Source organism: Chrysemys picta, chromosome 9 (genome assembly GCF_011386835.1).
Source record: "Chrysemys picta bellii isolate R12L10 chromosome 9, ASM1138683v2, whole genome shotgun sequence".
NCBI lineage: Eukaryota > Metazoa > Chordata > Testudines > Emydidae > Chrysemys > Chrysemys picta.
In genome coordinates this window covers 89620422-89639239 of record NC_088799.1, presented here as the reverse complement: position 1 = coordinate 89639239, position 18818 = coordinate 89620422, and the positions used below count along the sequence as shown (strand labels likewise).

The following is an 18818-nucleotide window of genomic DNA, read 5'->3' as shown; positions in this document are numbered from 1 at the left end:
CTTTTTTTTCTTTTCTTTTAAACACAACATTGGACACCGCTTCCCCACGGCCGCCCCCCCCCGCCCACACACACAATGAATGAATCAATGCATTATTGTTAAGATAATTTTCTTAAAATAGCATATCTAAAAACTGCTTTTGGTAGTTTCACCTCTCACATCCAATGAAAACATTAACTAGTGTACGTAGTTTTTTTAAATGACTCCTCCAGATAACATTTTGCAATACAAATATAGAACACTACTAAATATGAAAATCTACTCAAAATAGTTGCATTGAGTGCTAACTGCTTAGTTACAAAAGCATATACAACTCAATATTTTTCACACAAAAAAGCAAAATAAAAAAATAAAGCCCACAGATATAGAAGACTTTAGTTTTGGAGACTGATAAGCTATTACATTTATAAAAAGAATTCCCAATTTTAATTTTAAAAAAGGGAAGTAAAAATCTAAGAAAAAATACTGGAAAGACTTCCTGTTGAGAAATAAATAATATTTCTGAAGTGCTTTGAGATCTTCGAATGAAAAGAGACAGTGTAGGATTTTCAAAATCACATAGCATTGGTTTGATTCACTTTGCTAAGTCAACAGAAGTTTTACCAGTGACTTCAGTGGGAGCAGAGTTAGACCAATGCTAAGAATTTTTGGAAAAAAAAAAACAGAACAAAACAAAACAAAACCCCCACACTACAAGAACATAGCGCTATTAATAAATCAGTGACATATAGGAACATCACTCCTACAACTTCCTAAAATACAGGAATTGTAGGGGGAAAAGGTTGTAGTTTACTTATTTTGTAATGCCTAGCAGATATTTTTAGGACATCTAAATGAGTTTTGGTGTGGGTCCTTCAAGTATTTTTCCTTACTCACGACACTGAAAATTGACAATGTGTCTTCTCTGAAGATAAGGTCACAATTACAAAATAGCGTGTATATAAAATGAGTTCACACTATAATTGAAGTTGAATACCCATTTATTTAAAACTGTAAATGGAAATTGTTCAAGCACTTAAGATTAAGAACATTTTCTCCTATTTTTGTATATTAACACACCATGTAACCAAATATAATCAATAGTTTAAATGTCATCATCTTGACCATATATCGATCACTCTTCATCACTAATAGTTAAACTATCAGTCTATATATCAATCCAGTGGAACAAAGAAATAATGCAAGCCATCATGCATAGCTTTCATGTTATACAGAACTGAACATGAATTTACTCTTTTCTTGAGAAGGACTAATGCAGAATTACTATAGTGCTATGCGCAAATATTTACATGTCTAATCAGGAGCCTGTCATTTATTACTATATTCAGACAATTAGCTTTGATACTTAGTAACAATGTATTGTTATTAGACATTGACATGGTAAAGTTGAGCTAAAGAAGTTAATGTATGCTTTGCATTCAGTGGTTAACAGCAACTGCTAGTTAGGAGCTGTGATTATTGCAACACCATTTTAATTACATTTATTTTTAAGGTTGTATGTCAACATGAAAACTATACTTTTTATTTAAAAAAAGAAACCAATTATCTTACCTAGCAATTTGAAGGTGATGAATGGCTACTCTGCTTTTATGTAAAGAAAATAATGAACTAACATTTAAAAAAAAAAAAAAAAAAAAAAAAAACCATAACCACTAACAATATTCCAGGATATAATCAAAATACATCCAGACGCTATATTGGGTATATGATTGGAAAGCCATGAAAGCCCTGAAAAACTGGTATTTCAGGGTGTTAGTGTCCTTCCACTGTATGGCAGCTGCCATATTTTTTGTACTGAATCCTGCCCCTAAAAAGATTTTTTTAAACAATAAAAAGATTGATACAGCCCCGTTAATAAATCACATTTATCACAGAACAGGGCTTGTAATGTGTTGCTGTAACAAAAGAACTGAAATGTTATCAGATCACAGGCAGATCCACTTCTGCTGCATATCTCCACTATACCTCAGGAGACCAAGTGTCCAAAGAAAGCAGCTGTCATAGGCGCTGAATGCTATCAGATCTGCCTCTTCCTTTTAGGATGCAGTACGTGCATCTGCAAAACTGGAGGTGACAATGCTGCCTTATCATCTCAGAACTTTTAAAAGGTTAATGAATTCTGGCAGAAAATAATACCAATGTTATAAAAAAGAAACCTTTAAATTCTGATTCCAGTCACACCAGGAAAAACACAAATTATACTGCTAGGAATGGTTAAAAACTTGAATGATAAAACTACTACTAACTTTAAAAATTACAGTTAATACATTTACTAGAATAGTATACTGCAGAATAGTATCTATGATAATTAATGATAGATTAAGAACACTGAATTCAAAATATATTTTGCCTCATTTCCTCTATCCACGACTGTGTAATTATTTTCAGAGAAAAAAGAAGCATTTGGAACATGATGAAATTTGTTTTCAAGCTCAAGTTAGTCTGTCAATTACCCTTTTTCCTCGAGAACATATTGCCATATTCTGGTTTATTGTGTAAGCTTTTCCTTGCACTATGGCAAAAGTGAATCGCAAGTTTGAATTCTCAAACATTTGCAAATGTAGCTAAGAGTTCTCGTCAGATACCACATCAGTTATTTCCATGATGAACAGACATTAGCAACACTGAAGAAGGAAGATCAGATTGCATAGGAGTGCAAATCCTGTGTCAACTGCTATTTAGTATATCAAAGATAAGACACGACTTTAATAGTTTGCATTGTAACTCTCATCACTGGATGAAAAAGAACATGCGCACTCAATACCCCTAACTCCCCATACCCTTTAGGTATCCTACCCAAAACTGAAGTGTATTAAAATAATTCCCTTACTGGCTTTGTTTCACATGGTGAATCTGACTAGCTGAGAGGATCATTGGAGTAATAAAAACTGGGGTATCATATGATATCATGTAGCCCAATCACTAGTGGATTCTGTAATGTCATGATTAATAAGTGATTTTAAAAAACTAAAGTTAAATATTTGGCTTAAATCCACACAAGGAAGAAAATTCACTGTTAAGGATCAAAGCACCATTAGCTACTCAAAATGGGACTGTCTCCTTAACATTTCCTGATTGACAGGGTCTCATTGTCTTTAAAGAAACAAACACTGTACTAAATTTTGCTCAGCAAAGCTGCCTGACAGTTTAACAGGAAACATGAACAGTTCAACGTAGTTGTGCCTAATATTTCTGATGGTGTTGCATGACTGTAAGCATGAGGTTACAAAAAGCTGTTTTCAGTCCCTGAGCCCTAGGCCTGTTCTGTATCGGTCCATCTTCAGTACAGTTTAGTGCAGCCTATGCATGCTCAGCACACCTGAAATTCCAGCTTGAAAACTGAGAACCCCAAAAGCGAGGCACCCATAATCACTGGCCACTTGGGAAAGTACAGATTGTAACTAAACAAATCTGACAGAGAGGTTACATTTTTACTTGACTATGCACTTTCTAGTGTTAATTCAGGTCAGAGCAGCAATACTGAAATACACTAGGTGAATCTACTCCCATACTATTTCTGCCTTGACTGAAATCTATGACTAATTACATCACACCCAGTGCCTGAAACCCTCCTCTCAATCTCACCCACCCACTCATTCCACAGAAGAGAAGAGAGACCAGATAATAGCAATGCCTGTAATCTATCATGTTTTACACTCAGTTTTTATTAAGAATATTTTCTATTTTGTGCTTTTAGGGCACATTTGTTAATTCTCTATGACCTCATCAGCAGCCTTACAAACACACTGAAAAGATAGTGTTATGTCAGCAAATTATGGGCCAAGACTTACGTGAAACTGTCAGAAACATGACAATTATTGAATGCTACAAGAAGTTACTCCATTTAACAGAATTCCTTTTATACTGTGATTTACAAATACTGTACAGGCACAAAGGTTGGAGGAAGGGGAAGATACAAAGAACTTTCCCTTTCCTTTTGTGCCTGGACACGGGCAGGGCACAGTTGTAGTCCTCCCTGTGCTTTCCTCAAACACAGCAGGAACCTGTTTGCCCGCTCCCCCGCCCTCCCTTAAGGGTCAGCAATTCAGGATGGTGCAGCAGGCACACCTCTTAGAGCTGCCAATCACATTCACATTTGCCTGTACCTTAATGGCACCATCTAGTCCTCAGAAAGTTCAGAGGCTGAATCATACTTCCTAACAGAGTCACACATTCAAAATTGCAAATATTGGGTTTAACTTTTGGGGATCAGAAGATAATCTTTTCTTATGTAAATAATGCCACATTTTTGAATCCTAAATTTGTATAGCTTTAGTTCTAAAAATGAATTGGTGGTTAAAAAATGACAACATCTCTTTTCTCAAGTTTCAATGGTTCCCCCAGCTTTAGTAATTTCTAGCCTCTAATTGGCAAAAGCTGAGACTGGACAACAGGGAATGGATCACTCTATGACTGCCTGTTTTGTTCATTTCCTCTGAAGCACCTAGCTAAGGCCACCATTGGAAAACAAGCTAGGTGGACCAGTGTTCTTACCCCCTATGGCTCTTCTTATTTTCTTGTGTTTGCTAGACACACATATTGCATGGTGTTTCCTTAAGTTAATTTTTTTCCCTATTGCACATTCATCATGAAGGCTGGGAACATTTATAGTTCTATTTTGCTTCCACAGTGACATAGAGATCTTATTCTTAATGTTACCTTTGTGCTTCATCAGCTCTGTTGGTTCCCATGCTTGCAAGTGTTTGAATTTCTCCTTGGCTTGGTGGTATGATTTGTCACAATTTTTAAGAAGATCCATCTTCACTGTAAGTATAATGGAAATATTCAGGCTTTCATCAAAGAGCAAGCTGAGTAACCCAACAGCAATGAACTCAAAGAAGATTGTTTACCTGAGCTCACTTGAAGGCAGAATGGTTTGCCTAACTGTCAGGTTCCAACAGTTTATTAACAGAATTAACAAGGTCAACCTGACTATTATTTCTTCATGTAAAGTTAAAGTTAGAACTTGACCAATTTTAGCTACTGTTTAATATAGTAGGAGTGATTACTTCAAAGGACTTACTGTAAAACACTAATCAGTTAGTATGTAAATCTTTCATGTCTGTTAAAACACTGAATTCGCAACTGACAGAGATGTGGTGATATTAAGACTACCACCTTGGACAGCAACCTTAAACTCTGTGCTACAACACTTGGAAGTTTGCCGATCATGAAATAATTCTAAATGTTACTCTCATATGTTGGGGAACATCTTTACATTTAGCAAATTTGGTTTACATATGTTCATGATATGATAGCTTAACTCAAGATTAATAAATATTGCTTTGGGCCTGATGTTCCATTCCAGCTCTGCTGGTAGATAACAAGGAATGGAGGCAGGTGTTACTGGAGCAGGAGCTAAGAAAAAAGGGGAGGGGAAGAAGAGTATCATAGAATCATAGAATATCAGGGTTGGAAGGGACCTCAAGAGGTCATCTAGTCAACCCCCCTGCTCAAAGCAGGACCAATTCCCAACTAAATCATACCAGCCAGGGCTTTCTCAAGCCTGATCTTAAAAACCCCTAAGGAAGGAGATTCCACCACCTCCCTAGGTAACCCATTCCAGTGCTTCACCACCCTCCTAGTGAAAAAGTTTTTCTTAACATCCAACCTAAACCTCCTCCACTGCAACTTGAGACCATTACTCCTTGTTCTGTCATCTGCTACCACTGAGAACAGTCTAGATCCATCCTCTTTGGAACCCCCTTTTAGGTGGTTGAAAGCAACTATCAAATCCCACCCTCATTCTTCTCTTCTGCAGACTAAATAATCCCAGTTCCCTCAGCCTCTCCTCATATTTTAGACACTGCCTGGGTGTGAGAAACTAGAGAGAGGGACAAGTTGAAAATTATCCCTATGTTACAAGCCAGACTAACAGGGAGAATGGTGGTATTGTTCAGAGTGATTGAGAACTAAGTGGGGTGGGAGACGAAAAGAGGGCTTGAAGCATTAGAGGACAGTAAGAGCGCCGTTTTGGCTATGTTGAGTTTGAGCTGAGGAGTGGACATCCATGAGATGTCAGGCAATCCAAGATTTTAGTATGTGCAGAAAGAGACAGATCCAGAATGGAGAGGGAGATCTGAGTCATAATCATAGAGAAAACAGTTGAACTTGTGTTTGAAAATGAGATTGCCCAGAGACAAGGTGTAGAGGAAAAAGTGCAAAGGGCCAAAGGTAGAGCCTTGATAAGCCGCTACAGAAAGTTGGGGGTGGGAGAATGAGAAGGCTGAAGGAGTAACTAGAAAGGAAGGAGATCCAGGAGAGCGCGGAGTCATGAAGACCAAGGGAGGACAAGATTTCAAGAAGAGAATGGTCAGTTAAATGGTGTTAAAAGAAGCCAACAGTTCAAGAGGGATGGAGTACTGGTTCTAACTTTTTCCTCTATAGTGTAATTTTTCATGAGCAAACCAATCAACACACCCACACTGATGTCACACTATCAACATAGTCATTGAAATTTCTTCTTATACTGAAATGAAATGAAAGGGTAATTATAGACTTCAGCAACTCCCTAAAACTACAAAGCTATATTAACTATGAGGTTGCTACCAAACACCTTCTCCATACAATTAACAAAACATTGTGATTTATGATACTTTTGGAAACAATACAAGCCCAAATTATGTTAGCTCATGCCAATATAAGCAATAGGCCAATTCTAGGTAATATGTCAATCGAGGTGCAAACCACCACCAAGAGTGAACATGATGTGGAAAACTTCCATCAAGATTCTGATCCCCCACCCCAAGCCCTAAGGTCAGGCTGCTTTACTGTCCTGTGCAATAGAAGAGCCCACAAGGAACCTGACTCAGCAATGACAGCTCTACATTCATCCCCTCAGATTATTCATACACAAGGTGGAATAAATAAGTGAGGGTTCAGGGCACTGCTGATTAAAATATGAGCATACAATAAAAAAAAAAACTGATTTTTCGGTGTATATTTTTGCATATTTCGGTACCATTAACATAGGCCACCAGAACATGGTTTTATGTTAGTGAACATCAGGCACCAAACTTCAAAGAAAACAATAGCCAGGCTTTAGAGACTGAATTGGCTTTGTTGAGTGAATAGTGAATGTGAGGTTATGATGAAGTTATGCTACAAAAAAAGTAGTACCTTTGTACATTTGTGTACTTGTATCTATTCAGAGATTAAGGCTAGAAGGGACCATTGTGATAATCTAATTTGTCCTCCTGTATAACACAGACCATAGGACTTCCAAGAATTAATTCCCTTTAGAACTAAAGCATCTCTTTTAGAAAAAAGTCCAATCGTGATTTTAAGTTCCCAGTGATGGAGAATCCACCAGACCAGATGTAAGTCAGCATAGCTCCATTGACTTTCATTAATGCCAATTTACATCAGCTGAGGATCTGATCCAGCCATGTTTTAATGTATGGGGATGAGCATTCCACTCCACTTTTCTTGGATTTTCTGAAAAACAGTTTAGAATGAAATTGCGAGAAAATGCTCATGTAAAAAAGATTTGCAGTCATATACAGCCCTTGATCCTTAAAATTCCACTTCTCCTATTGGGGATTTCCTGACCTGCAGGGTGAATTCTGTTGAACAACATTAAGTTCCTGTAGCAAAAGATATTGCTCTCCTGTAGAACAGATGGAAAGTTACAACACGGCTGTAGTACATTAGAGCATACCCACTGTACACTCAAGTCTCTTATTTAATTTCTGCATATCTGATGCAAGTCTTTCCTAAAAGGAATGTGTTATCCCAGTTTATTTTCTGGGTGTGCTCTTTGCCCTCACATCCCCCAGAAGGAAAGCCAGTAATAATAATATAGCGGTTAGATATATTTCTCATGCAGTTACTATTCTCTAGGGTAAGATGAAAATAAAGAATATCTGACCAAAGACTTATTTCAATATTCTGATTGTCCAACAGACTGGTTAGGAATGACTTGACTTTACGGCAAGAAGATGTGAACCCTATCCAAGCTTGTTAATTAATAGCCTCCCCAGATAAATTCCTTCTTACTGATGTGCCTGATTACTAAATCTCTCTGCTTCAAGGCAACAGATGGCTTAAGTTCTTCCAAAATTAAAAAAGTCCAGAACTCCTTATGCTTCAATAGCCTAAATTTAATCAGACTCTCCTATGTTACCATCATAAAACTACCAATGAGGTTTTGTAAAGTATCAATACAGCAACGGATAGATTAATGTTTCATTATGACAATTATCTGGTTAGTTGTGATTTTAAAGGGCTATTTGTAGGTTCCTAGAAAAATGATATTCTAGTACATTCTGACTCACATGAGCAAAATATTCTGTAAGCATACCAACCAAAATCTCACAAAGAATCTGAAACCATTAGGCAAAAATACACCACACAAACAGTCACTCTCCTATTCAAAACCCTTACACATTCTTTGCCTTTAGAGGAAATAAATATATACTCCCACATTTTCAACTCCAACATCTCTAGCTGTCTCCCTTCATAACTCCCCTTTCAATAGGCTTCTGAAAGGCTCTTTTCCTTTGCAGAAACAGAGTCTGACTTTGTACTGCCATTTGTGCAGTGTGTGTAAGGGCATGCCATGGATGGTATCACATGTACATCAGAAGCTTTTAACAATTCATCTCTCCATTTCCTGATACCTTGATTACAACATGATCTAATGCTCATGGCAGTGTCAGTCAGTCTTTCCACTGACTTCAATCAATAAATGCATCAGGTCCTCTGGCCCTGATCTTGCCAAAAGATCCACCGGAGGGCTGCATGCAGATTTCTTTGTATGATCAGGATAACTTTCAAAGTAGCTTAGGATTTGGCCATAGCTGGATTGGGAAAAGGACAAATTATACTGTATTTCAAATTGTAGGAAAACTTGTGACTTTCTGTATCAAATTATACTGATCTGTAAAATCATAAGAACCTAAATTCTGTATCATGTAACATAGCACATATCCAACTTTAGGTGTAAGCAAAATACGGTTTAGTTATCTGGATTTTTGGCATAATGCTGATATCATACTGAATTTTTATTGAAAAAAATCATTTTGAATTTATTACACAATATTCATGGACAGAATATAATTTTAAAGTAGTATATTACTGTGAAAGGGACTACTCACTACTCATTCCAGGCATCACCCAGTGGTCAGGCAGGGTGTGGCAGGTCCTCTTCTTTCCTGGTGCCCTTGTTGACAGCTGCTCTGGTCTTGTGATGGTCTGTCCCTTCCAGGACTCAGCCCTCTGGCCAGGTCACATGTTTTATATCCTCCCTTTTGTAGTATATAAAGAGTCTAGTAATGGTAGCCTCTGAGGTATGCAAGAGTCTCCAAGTTTCCTCTAGTTGAGGTTGTGACCCTTCAGTCCTCAAGTCCTTCTCTCCCTGTTTCAAGGGGTCAGCTTTTGCCCTCTAAGGGTTTGTTGGGGGACCTGGGCCCACCCTCTCCACCAGGTTCCAATCCAGTGCCCAGTGTAAGCAGCTAAGTCCTGCACCACCAAAACGTTATACTGCTGCCTCACCGGTCCACTTCCTACCAGATTCTTCTTTCACAATAGGTAAAGTAAAGACATTAAATAACTGGAAATCAATGGAAATCTCAGGCCTTCTAAGAAACCCAAGTCTCTTCCATTTGGGTTTAGCCACATTGCTACAGTCAGGCCTCAGGCAGTAGGAACTCCTTCTCAGGAGCTCAGAGTGTAGGTCAGTTCACCTCCACTATCTGCTGCCCTACTGAGCTTGCCTACTCTCCTTTTGAGAGCCTCCTCTAAGCCATGCATGTTTTGAAGGTGTGACAAGGTCAGTCCGCCTGGTGCAGAGTAGTTGCTTACCCCTTTCATTACTAGTACAGTATTTGTATACCTCATCATAATAACTTAAAAAAAGGAGGCTGACTCCAAACAACTTTTTTCTTCATCTTTCCTTTCTAGAGCAAGGAATATCTTATCTGTATTCTAATTTTCTATATGAAGCATATTTCAACTATTTGAAGATATAAGTAATGGACTTAGAGTTTAATTGACACCATTCAGCCTTTTTGAACATAAGTTACTTTTTCCTGGTTCTTCCCAAAATGAGATGCAGCAGAGACCTCATCAACATTTGTGTTACTGTTACTCTCAATATAAGTTCTGCTTTTCAGGGAGGAGGAGGAGAAGAAGAGTGTTACTCAACTGTAGATTTAAAACCGGCCAACCAACTGAAACCAGAAAGAGTGGGGCAAAAAAATCGCTCTAAGGTTAGACCTTGTATTTCAGCCCTCTGTGGAACAAAGCCTAAAACTCACTCACCAGGTTAATTACTTTATGCTCTTCTAATTTAGTTACAGCAGTATTTTTCAAGTTTAAAATGTGCAGATCTTTAATATGAATTAGTTCTTTCTGAGCTTTCACAAGAAAAAAGTGTAAGACTTTGGGGGTTGAAAGTCAGCTAAAAGTCTACTTTTCCTAGGTTTCTGTTTCACATCACTTGTGATAGTCTGTATTAAGAATCTGCACCACAATTCCACATTATTTTATAACCTGTGGCTTGTGTAAAGAATGTCGCTTTTAAACTTCTGAAACAGTCACTGTAATACTCACAAGAGAATGAGATAATAGGAAGGTCAGGCCAGACATTTAGCATGCATTTGGAGTTATCCCTCAAAAATAAGGCAAGAGCTACAGCTTTATTTAAATTTTCTACTTTGTTGATTTTTTCCCTAGCAAACACTATAGTAGTTCTTTAAATAAAATTGCAGCACGTGGCATAAAATGGGTGTGTGAATATTATTTTAAACACTGTACAGGCCTTCTAGGGGGAGGTGTCAAGATTATCTGAGGCAACTTTCCAATGCAGGAGCTCCCAAAGCAAAATTTAAAACAGGTTAAGTAGGTTTGGAAAGGTTTTTTGATTAGCAAAAGACTAATTTAGTCAGAATTTTCCTTGTGTTATTAGATTGTAGGAAAAAGTCAGGGTACTCAGAGGAATAGCTGGAGTCCTCTCTAAAAATATTTTCATTACCACACTAGCAATGAAGCTAGTTGGTTTTGGTTATTCCCAAAATTTTACGTAAGCAGTACTTCTAATCTAGACTGATGTCCCAGAGAGTGTGTCAGTCATCATATCCTACAGGAGGTACATATATCCAAGAATGAAATAAAATATTGTGTGCCCCCTGATAACCTTATACGTTCTTACAAGTTAAGTAGGTTCAGGCTAGAGCAGTAATTGGATATCAGACCTCCAAGGAAAGCCTAAGTACTGTGAACTGACATTGGGAGTCCAATAGGTTATGTCTTCCCTCTTGAGTTATAACTAGTATTAGAGGTACTGTGCCGTCAGAAGTGAGATCTTCCATATGAGGTATAAAATTAAGAGGCTGACTACCTGTGATCATTAAAGATCACATGGCACATTCTAGACTAGTAGAGGTATTAGTGCCGGTATCTTGACCAAACTGTTACCCTGTACTTCCACTTTTCCTATGTGTGATGGTCAGATTTTTTTTCCTTCTTTTTTTTTTTTTTTTTTTTTTTTTTTAAGTTTTACGGTGAGATAAAAAAGCTGCTACTTTCCTCCATAAAGGAAGCTCCATTTCAGTAGTAGATGAAGTAATTCCTGTATTCAGACAAGTACAGGGACCAGTCCTGCAGCCCTTCCTCATGTGAGCAGTCCCATTTAAGTCAATGGGATAACTCACATTAGACAAGCTTGCAAGAATGGGTTCACAGACCCCAATTCTGCAATTACTTAAACATGTAAGTAGTCCTACTGAAGTTGATGGGACTACTCCAGTGCGAAGTTACCTATGTGCATCAGTGTTTTCATGACCAGGGCCTATTTTGTCAAGTACTTCCAGATCCTTTGACATACAAGGATCTACCACAAATAAATATATTTTGACTCAATCTACAGGTACATCAGGTATTTTGGGGCTACTCCTAAATCTACATAGAATACAACATTTGAAGTTGTCACTTCAACTCTAAATGATTTAGAAATACTATATTAGATTATTACATCATCATATTTACTGCTATTATTGTACGGACTCAAGCACGGACATGATTTGTTTCAACTCTAAAAAAGTTATCCTGTGAATTAGAGAGTGGACAGTTATCAGTTCCATTCTATTTCTTTTATCAATATTTTTAAATGTATTAAAAAAAAATTAAAAACTTTTATGCCTGGACACTTAGTTTTCAGAGATAATTATTGCCCACAAAACTAATTTAACTGTAACAAGAGTAGAGTAGATTATCATACTCATCTTGCCATTTATTTGAAAATACATTATTCTAGGATGACTCCTTGTGTGTCACATTTAATTGCCTTTGAAGATCCTGCCATTTGAATCTGTCTTCTGGAACATGCATTTCATCATTAGTTTTTAGCCTTGTTACATCAATCACCACAACTGCTATAGAAGATTTCTGGGCTATGAAGTGATAATTTGTTCCAGTGGTATTAATGAGGCAAGCAGTGGTCTTGAGGGAGGTGACAGCCCGTTGCTTTACAGACAGCAGCAGATTAAGGTGTTGTGCTATACATGGTTTTAAGCATACCACTGGAGCCTTCAAAACGTTATATAAACTTTTTTTTATTAAAATGAAGATTAAGGAGCTAGCCCGATGTCTTTAAATTTTTTGTGAGATATATTTTATATATAACATTTAAGGAAAATAATATTGTTATTCAATGTAAAGCTGCTGCAAATGCTCAGAAAATATTTTCACAGCTGTAGTCGTGGTGTCTCCTGCTGACTTTTAAACAAAGTAGACATATTTGCCACTTCTACTTCTAGTAATCCATACTATGTTAGGTCTCCTGTCACAATGTAAGATCAACTAGAAAAGTACTACCAATGCCAAGTAGTTCTGTACTTCTGGGAATGATGCTACAGAACCAGAAACAATTATTTGTTGGTGCTGTAATGTCATTCCCAGAATACTGCTTCAGGAAACAGTACATCTGGAAACAACAGATGGTCTGTGTTTAAATGGGAGGGAACAGAGTATTTTAATACCCACACATCTCTAATTCAGTTCTACAAGTTTGATTTCAGTGTTTCTCAGATTACAGAGTGTTACAGAATATGTATGACAGGCTTGATCCACATTATTGTTACTACCAGCACTTCCAGCTAAAACCCTAATGTTGTACTATCTTTATTTGTGAACTCTGACTCAATCGTATGTGCATTTCTAGAAGAGCAAACTTGGGTTTAAAATACCAAAACCATATACCAACTTTTTTAAAAAAAAAGTCAAGTCAAATTGTCCTCCTTAGAGACCTGATATGCACCATACAATGTCAAACTGCGCAAACTGAGTGCAAATAGCTACCATATCAGAATGGTAATATTTTATACCGTCTTTGGAGAGGTGTAAAAGGCTATGGATGGATGGATGGAAAGTGGCGATTAAGGCCAAATAGCTTTATCACTGGCTGCACTATTTCATAGAAAAAGCACTAAATTATATGCATATGTTCAGAAACACTTTTTAAACCTATAATTTTAATATTTTATAAACAGTTCCAATGTCTATTGGATGTTAATCAAGAGCTACTCCCAAGCATTCTAGAGAATAATCCAAACCTCATAAAATTTACTCAGACATGTTTTGACGTCAGTGGGATCACCTAGGTAAGTAAAGTGAAAAGAATTTGGCCATGTGTGTAATTTCACTCTTGTGTTGATACAGGCTACTACAAATTTATTGTAACCTTTGCTTGCAGAACTAAAGCCTAAGGGCTAAATGTTGGAGGTCATGAAGTACAAAGACACCAGCATCTACACTTACTTTTCAGATTATCTTCATGACCACCACTGATAGAAAGGTGACACGGTAAAGAAATTTCAGACTTAAGTTCTCCAAAAACACTTGGTTTTATTTTCTGCTCAATACAATGTGCTCAAGGTTCCACAATATTTCCGCATGACACATCCTAGGTAGGACCTTATCACTCAATATCATACTTGCAAGCTTTACAGATACTCCTCATCTCAAAAAAGATATACTGGCACTAGATAAAGTTCAGAGAATGGCAACTAAAATGATTAGGGTTTGGAACGGGTCCCATATGAGGAGAGATTAAAGAGGCTAGGACTTTTCAGCTTGGAAAAGAGGAGACTAAGGGGGGGGATAGGATAGAGGTATATAAAATTATAAGTGATGTAGAGAAAGTGGATAAGGAAAAGTTATTTACTTATTCCCATAATACAAGAACTAGGGGTCACCAAATGAAATTAATAGGCAGCAGATTTAACACATATACAAGGAAATTCTTCTTCACGCAGCACACAGTCAACTTGTGGAACTCCTTACCTGAGGAGGTTGTGAAGGCTAGGACTATAACAGCGTTTAAAAGTGAACTGGATAAATTCATGGAGGTTAAGTCCATTAATGGCTATTAGCCACAATGGGTAAGGAATGGTGTCCCTAGACTCTGTTTGTCAGAGGGTGGAGATGGATGGCAGGAGAGAGATCACTTGATCATTACCTGTTAAGTTCACGCCTTCTGGGACACCTGGCATTGGCCACTGTCGGTGGACAGGATACTGGGCTAGATGGACCTTTGGTCAGACCCAGTATGGCCGTTCTTATGTTCTGATGTTCTTATCACCATTTTTAAAAAAAATAGTCAATTTCTGACTAAAATCTGAATGTACAACAAAATCCTTACTGTCTTACTTCTAATTTCTTTATAGCTAAATACTAATAAAAGGGGTTTATTATAGTATCAGTCTGAGCAAGGGTAATACTCTGACCTCTGCATTAGGAGGACATGCAATCAAATACATTGCCAAATCTAGGGCTTATGCACAATGAATTACTACAATGGGGGGATACAAAGGAGCTGCACTGTTAGAAATGTGCTATCCTTCAGAAGAGATGTTAAACTGGAATCAGTTCTGATAGTCTCAACTGGCTATCCAGATGGATGTTAAAAATCCTATGGCATTATTTAAGAGGAAAAGGATAACTCTGCTGTTCTGGCTAAGTGGCTAACATTCATTTTTTTGCAAAAGAACAGGTTCCAACATCCAGAAGTCTGCACAGGAGTTATTGCTGAAGGCATAATGTCAGAGTAACTTATCACTTCGTAAAGTTCTCGTAAAGATCTAAAATACAGAAAGCATTACATCTAACTATTAAAATAAACACCGCACTATTTTAACCCTTTGGATATTTTTCTGAAACCCGATAGCTCAAATCAGAAATGAACACACAATTCAGAACACAGTGAAACAGCAAGGACAATGGTATAGCTGACTTAAAGTTCATTATCTTGATTAATAACATGAGAACAGCCAGAAAATTCAGCAAAAAATCATCACTGCAAGATATCAAGTAGTAGCATGAACTTTTATTTCATACAGTGATGCTGTCTTATAATTTTTAAACACAATTATGATAACAAAAATTAAAACTACAGTAAATTCAAATTTCACATGTATATAACACTGCTCTACAGCCAAAATGCTTCTGAAATAAATGTAGTCAAACTTTACTAATTCTGGGTCACTGAGAACGAAAATGATGCTTAAAAATGTTGATTGGCTCTAGTTTTCAAGATATGCTATTGGGTCAGTATATATGACCCTCGACTTGGGAATGGCGGAGGATAAGTGAGTTATAAAGGGAAGGGATCTCAATTTAAACCAGAAATGACTAAAATACATCTTTGACTGGATCTATGAATAAATCTATGACTGGGTTTGGACAGTACTTGCTTTTTAAGCAAAACAATGAATGATGCAATCTGAAGCTGGTATTGCGTCATACATGATATGAATTGCATCATGTTATTCCTAGAAGTCATGGATGATGCAATCATAATGAAGCTTACATCACTCTGCTGAACAAATTGCCCTATATCAGCTCTAGAAATCATACAGTGTCATGCTCTCTTATTTGTCAGTGTTTGATTTTGCAAAGGGACACATTTCTGTTGAGCCAAAGTGAGCAGAGATGCCTCGTACTTGTGTGAACAGTGCAGATCACTTCTGCTATGTTTGTGGTGAAGTGACTTTTGCATCACAAAAGCGCAGTATAACATGTTGCAACATGTCACTAAAGACACATTTTTTGCACTCTCATCTAGATTTTTTCCCACTGAACTGCGGAGCAGTGAGCGACGAGCACAGCGAGCGATTTCACCAGGACATTGCAATAATGGAGAAATGCTATCAGGGCAAATGGAGCCCATCAATGCTTGCAGACTATTGCTGGACAGTGACAAGAGATGCTCCATTAATGAATACAAGAGACAAGCCAAGAAGCGCCGAGTAGACACTGAATAGGACTAAACTATGTACATAATAGTTTTCTGCCTTTTGTTTTATAATAAATTTCATTTATATAACCCTTTTGCTGATTTTTAAAGTGTTACATAAACAGGACAGGTGAAATATTATCATGTAAAGCAACCATAAACACATGAAAAGACCTAGGTTTACAATTTATGATTAAAACTCTACTATCTAACAATATACATAGACATAAAATGTAAAAACTTAAATATCTTAGAAACAGTAGCCAATCAGGTTTCAGAGTAGAAGCGGTGTTAGTCTGTATCTGCTACTAGAACAGGAGTACTTGTGGCACCTTAGAGACTAACAAATTTATTAGAGCATAAGCTGTAGTCCACTGGGCTGTAGTCCACTAAAGCTTACGCTCTAATAAATTTGTTAGTCTCTAAGGTGCCACAAGTACTCCTGTTCTAGTAGCCAATCAGTTGTTTTAATTGTCATATTTGAATCAGCACATCAAAATACATAATAAATAGCACATTTTATCTCTGAAGCAGATGACTTCTCAAAAATTGTAGACCAGTGTAATTTAACTGCAGTAATTTAGTAAAGAAAAATAACTCAGTGGATTTGAACCTTCTTACATGAGGACTGAAGGTATCTCAAGTCCTTAAAAAAAACCTCACTCACATGTTTACGGATTCTTGTCTTACGTGCGCAACACTTAATAGCAAACATACATGTAGTACAGTACACACCTGTTCCTTTCTAACAAGCGATAAGTGTCTTCTGCTAAATCATTACTTTTGTCTGGATGAAAGTGAAGTATTCTGGGTAAGATTTCCACTGCCTCGGTCATGATGTAATTATTTATTTGGTCCTGCTCACAGTGTCCTTTCCTTTTACAATAAGTGACTATCAGATTCTGTTTTTGCGTCTCAAATAGATACCGCAATGATGCAGGATTGACGGTACAGTTAGTATATAGAATCTCACCTTCTGGTCAGAAGAGTAGTAAGTCTACTTGTACTTGCTTTCTAGATTTGATTTAGTAGGACCTCTATCAAAATCCTTGCCTTGGGCGCTTGAGGAAAAAAAACTCTTTCATGTTTTCAGGGCAGAGTATTAGGACATAAAAATGCACACATCATCAATTATACACAGCTTGCTTCTATTTCTTCACCCTTAGCCAGCAGTTGCTCTACAATCAACCAGTGGATCTTCCACACATCTTTACCGAGACAAAAAACATAGTAAAATTAAATTTAATTATCTTTTAGAAATCCTACAGTGACATAAGAACGGCCATTCTGGGTCAGACCAAAGGTCCATCTAGCCCGGTATCCTGTCTTCTGACAGTGGCCAATGCCAGGTGAACAGAATAGGTAATCATCCCCATGTGATCCACCCCTGTCGCCCATTCCCAGCTTCTGGCAAACAGAGGCTATGGACACCATCCCTGCCCATCCTGGCTAATAGCCACTGATGGACCCTATCCTCCATGAACTTCTCTAGTTCTTTTTTGAACCCTATTATAGTCTGGGACTTCACAACATCCTCTGGCACAGAGTTCCACAGGTTGACTGTGCATGGTGTGAAAATAATACTTTTGTTTGTTTTAAATCTGCTGCCTATTAATTTCATTTGGTGAACCCTAGTTCTTGTGCTATGAGAAGGAATAAATAGCACTTCCTTATTTACTTTTTCCACACAAGTCATGGTTTTATAGACCTCTATCTTATCCTCCCTTAGTCATCTCTTTTCCAAGATGAAAAGACCTAGTTTTATTAATGTTTCCTCATATGGCAGCCATTCCATACCCCTAATCATTTTTGTTGCCCTTTTCCAATATATCTTATTTGCGATGGGGTGACCAGATCTGCACTCAGTATTCAAGATGGGGGCATACCATGGATTTATATAAAGGCAATATGATATTTTCTGTCTTATTATCGATCCCTTTCTTAATTACATAATGCATACTCAGAATATATTTACCAATACATCACTCTTCATTAAAGCAATTTATTTACAAAAGAACATTTGCTGGGAACATAATTCAGTTCCATGAAAATGTTGAATCCTCCCAAAAAACTGTTCTACCTAAGCCTTAGCAAAAGAGAAATCTTACTGAAAACATCTAAAGATTCTCAAATTGAAAAATTAAAGGAAAATGGTGCCTTTTCACAGTGAAATTCCTCATTTAGGGCTAATGTATTCTGCTATGTTACTTACTTTATATCATCTTCTGGAGACTCTCTCATAACACCTTTATTTTAAAAGGTATTTTGTTAAAAAGGTCATTAAAGTGTGTATAATTACAGCCTCTTCTCACAGTGACAAAGCGCAATATAACACATGATTAAATTTTTTTTAAAAAAAAGATTGCCTTGTACTGTAGTCTGTTCCTGGACAATTTTAAAACCACATGATACCCTATTCGCTATCTGTTGTTTTGAAAAGCAGAGTAAGCTAACCATATTTTAGCCTTTCTTAAGGGGACTGCTCATACCAAATATGTGTAGAAGGAAAGAGAAATAGGCACTGATTTCTCCCCATTAGGCACTCTCAGTTGAGGAGGAAGCATTTACAAAAGACTTTGAAGAA

The 18818-nt window shown here is 37.2% G+C and overlaps 1 protein-coding gene across 13 annotated transcripts in view; it reads right to left on the bottom strand.

Moving 5' to 3' along the window:
* The window catches only part of TENM1 (teneurin transmembrane protein 1), a 1376511-nt gene that overhangs the window by 446405 nt on the left and 911288 nt on the right, over positions 1-18818 (bottom strand). The window contains exon 2 of one of the 13 annotated variants that reach the window (XM_065556632.1): positions 4660-4764. The exons of the other annotated variants lie outside the window; for them this stretch is intronic. The gene's annotated coding sequence lies outside the window, so the exon portion shown is untranslated. The remainder of the gene's footprint in view (positions 1-4659; positions 4765-18818) is intronic. 13 annotated transcript variants of the gene reach the window in all.